The sequence below is a fragment of the Mastomys coucha genome, chromosome X, assembly GCF_008632895.1.
Source record: "Mastomys coucha isolate ucsf_1 chromosome X, UCSF_Mcou_1, whole genome shotgun sequence".
In the NCBI taxonomy this organism is placed as follows: domain Eukaryota; kingdom Metazoa; phylum Chordata; class Mammalia; order Rodentia; family Muridae; genus Mastomys; species Mastomys coucha.
Window position 1 is genome coordinate 82238486 of NC_045030.1, and position 4742 is coordinate 82243227.

The following is a 4742-nucleotide window of genomic DNA, read 5'->3' on the forward strand; positions in this document are numbered from 1 at the left end:
TCTTCTGTACAAAGCTCAAGTCCAAGTGGATCAACAACCTCCACATAAAACCAGATACACTGAAAACTCATAGAGGAGAATCTGGGGAAGAGACTTGAACATGTGCGCACAGGGGAAAAATTCCTGAACAGAACACCAATGGCTTATGCTCTAAGATCAAGAATTGACATATAGGACCTCATAAAATTTCAAAGCTTTTGTAAGGCAAAGGACACTCTCAATAAGACAAAAAAGCAACCAACAGATTGAGAAAAGATCTTTTATCAATCCTACATCCCATAGAGTGCTAATATCCAATAAATACAAATAACTTAAGAAGTTAGACTCCAAACCAAAAAAAAAAAAAAAAAAAAAAAAAAAAAAAAAAAAAAGCCTGGTGGTGCATGCTTTTAATCCTAGCACTTGGGAAGTAGAGACAGGCTGATTTCTGAGTTCAAGGCTAGCCTGGTCTACAGAGTGAGTTCCAGGACAGATAGGGCTATACAGAGAAACTGTGTATCAAAACAGCAACAACAAAAACAAACAAACAAACAAAAAAAGAAGTTAGACTCCAGAGAATCAAATAACTCTATTAAAAAATGGGGTACAGAGCTAAAAACAGAATTTTCAACTGAAGAATATTGAATGGCAGAGAAGCACATAAAGAAATGTTCAACATCCTTAGTCATCAAGGAATTCAGATCAAAACAACCATGAGATTACACCTCACACCAGTTAAAATGGCTAAGATCAAGAACTCAGGTGACAGCAGATACTAGTGAGGTTGTGGAGAAAGAGGAACACTACTTCATTGCTTGTTGTGGGAATGCAAACTGGTACAACCGCTCTGTAAATCAGTCTGGTGGTTCTTCAGAAAATTGGACACAGTGTTACCTGAGGAAATAGCTATACCATTCCTGGGCATATACCTAGATGATACTCCAACATGTAATAAGGACACATGCTCCACTATGTTCATAGCAGCCTTATTTATAATAGCCAGAAGCTGGAAATAACCCAAATGTCCTTCAACAGAGGAATGGATACAGAAAATGTGGTACATTTACACTGTGAAGTACTAATCAGCTATTTAAATGATGAATTTTTTAAAATTATTTGGCAAATGGATAGAAATTATTAGGCTAATGGATATCATCCTGAGTGAGATAACCCAATCACAAAAGAACACACATGGTATGTACTCATTGTTAAGTGGATATTAGCCCAAAAGCTCTAAATAACCAGGGTACAATTCACAGACCACATGAAGGTCAATAAGAAGGAAGACCAAAGTGTGGGTCCTTAGGTCCTTCTTAGAAGGAGAACAAAATAAACACAGGAGCAAATATGGAGATAAATTGTAGAGCAGAGATGAAAAGAAAGGCCTCCCAGAGACTGTCCCACCTGGGGACTCATGCCATATACAGTTATCAAACCCAGACACTATTGTGAATGCCAAAAAGTACATGCTGAAAGGAGCCTGATATGGCTGTCTTCTGAGTGGCACTGCCAGAGCCTTACAAATTCAGAGGTGGATGTTAGCGGCCAACCATTGGAGTGAGTGCAGGGTCCCTAATAGAGGACTTAGAGAAGGGTCTGAAGGACTTGAAGGGGTTTGCAACCCCATGGGAAGAACAACAATATCAACCAACCAGAGTCCCCAGAACTCCCAGGGACTAAGCCATCAACAAAGGAGTACACATAACTCCAGCTGAATATGTAGAAGAGGATGGCCTTGTCATGCACCTATGGAAGGAGAGGTCTTTGGTTCTATGAAGGCTCATGAAGGCTCATTAGATGCCCCAGTGTAGGAGAATTGAGAGCAGCGGAGGTAGAAGTGGGTGGGTCGGTGGAGTAACACCCTCATAGAAGCAGGGGGATGGAGGATGTGATAGGGTGTTTCTGGGAAGGAGGGAAACCAGGAAAGGGGATAACATTTGAAATTTAAATAAAGAAAATATCCAATAAAAATAACAATAAATAATAAATAATGTAATAAGAGATTGAAACAATATATGTACTAATTAAATAATAATATTTTCTAAAAATAATTAACCATTATTGGTTATAGGTCCATAAATGAATTCAGTTTATAGGTTAATGTTCATGTAGTCTTAAAATGTTTCAAACCTGTTTTTATATCCTGGAAACAATTTACTGTTTAAAATGTAAATCTACAAAATCAATTCTTATTTTGCCTCATACAATTTTATTAAGATTAAGTCATATTACATGAGAACTATAAATACTTTCTAGTCTATATTTTAATAGGTACAGTTTCTTTCACCTTACTTAGGAAATGAAAATATTGTTTATGTCTCTACCTTAAAATTTTCATGAAGCCAATAATGTTATTTAGTTATTCTCATAATTGCAGCATGTGGACTATTTTTATTTATTTTTAGAGATTTGAGTAAAAAATTGGGAACGTAACAATTTCTGCTAACTTGAGAAGTTGAAATGTATAGAAAGTAATACACACACACACACACACACAGAGAGAGAGAGAAAGAGAGAGAGAGAGAGAGAGAGAGAGAGAGAGAGAGAGAGAGAGAGAGAGAGAGAAGGTTATTTCCATGAAAGCTGACTTCATAATTTTCAGTATATAAAGTTCTTCCTTCATGCCATATTAGCAATTGTAAAAGAACACCCATGATGGAGGGTTTTAAAGTCATATGGTAGAACTTTTAAACTTTGAATTACATGTACGGTCAGATAGCACTCCAGTTAGACTATAACTCCAGTATGTCAGGGGTGGCTGGTTTATACAGAGGCTCAGACAATGTCATGTTTGGGGAAATGTTATACTTTTTTTACTTCTTATGTGTGGTATCTTTTATGTAGTATCTTCATCTCAAACAATAGTTCTCCTTCCTTTTTCAGTCCTGAACTTCAAACAAGCATCTATGTCATAGTTGTGTTCTCATAGGTTCAAATTATTATCTTCATGTATAAGTTACACTTCCCCTACTGTATAGATATGCAAAGCCTGGGCAGGATCTTTTTAGCTTATTATTAAGCAAAAGGAGAAACAAGGATCAAACTCTCATGTCACTTTCAAAATCAAAAATATGTGTATGATTAAATTCATATTTGAATATCTTCAGGTTTGAGGGGAACACTGGGGCTTAGAGAAATTAATTCACAAGAAGTTGGACTCATAATCCTGTTATACATACATAGCTACTATGCAGTTCCATTAGCAGGTAACTCCGTTTCTGAGCTACCTACTTCTTTTACCTAGCTTGCCTAAGACAACTGCTTCTGTGTTAATACAACAGACATTGAAGATATTTTATAATCCTATAAACAATAATTAGGAAAGGATTTCTTCTAACATGATGCCTCAGATTTTAATTACTCTGTCAAATGAAAAACTAGCACTAAGGTAAAAGCAAATTAAGTGATAATTCTTAGATAACATTAGTGATAATTCATAAATTCTATCACATTGTTAAGTAAAAATTTGAATGAAAGAAATATCATGAATGAATCATGAGGTATACATTTATATCAACCTCTTAGTACAAAACATTAACCAATTTTACTGTAAGACATAATAAATTAGTAATTTTTAACATTAAGCTCCTACCAATTTCCATAGAGTTTTAAGAATGAAAGCATTCCTAAATTCCATTTAGTCTGTTTTCTAAGATTTATTTGCAAGAGCTAATGATTTTTTCAGAGTGTTAAAAATGTTAATAATACCTATAGAACTGCATCCCCAAATCTATTTCATTCTACAAAGTGGATACTCTTACTTAGAAACATGCAGTCAAACTGTATATATTCACATAAAATGGAAAACAACATTTAGAATAAGTGACTTCTCAAGCCAACTCTTAGTTTCTTTTTATTTCACTTTCTATTTGGAGGAGTCTCGTGAATATCAGTTTAGAGCTAGTTGAATTGTGACAGAGGTACTTCTTGGAGAAGAAAAGTACTATGCCTAACCCCAAATATGGAGGAACAATTGTAAAGCAAGGCCTTTTGAAGGGATCCGACACAGATCCAAGACTGTAAGGATGCATGTAATGGCAATCTCAATGGAAGAATAGCTTAGAACTTAGATGTCCCACTCATGCATCATGATCATTATAAAATATATGATCTAATTTTACAAAACAGGCATTTTGTTGAGAAAACAGTGAATTATACGACTATTTATAACAGTTGCATTTTCTGAACTCTATTGTTAAAAGTTCTCATTCTTTTAGTTATATATTCAGAAATGTTGTCTGAACCTCCCTGTTAAATTTTAAGGCTCAGGAATTGTAGCATGTACTGTTAGTTCTAGTACAAGGAAAACAGAGGCAGACAAACCTCTATAACTTCAAGGCCACCCTAGTCTACACAGTGACTTTCAGTATAGCCAAGGAAAAGAGTTTTTGCTTCAAAAATTAAAACAAAAATAGAGAAGTAATTAAATAAATAAACCCGAAGATTCAGAAAAGTTGCTAATACTCTTCCATGAGCTATTCAGAGAACATAATTACTGAATCTTATGCTCTTCATGGGAACACATTAATTTTAAACAATGTTCACAAATAGAATTAAATATTTTCACATGTGTTTAGGCCTCTCAGGTTTTGGCCAATGTCATGGGTAAAGGTGCAACTCTATCATACCTCCAGTGCCTTTTCTGTGCCTCTGCATGGCAGTGTTCCATTGGATGTTGCAAGTGTATGACCAGCCAAGTTTTCTAGTTTAAAAAGGGATAATGTCATAATCCTTCAGTGATTTTACTGAGTTTTTAAATTACA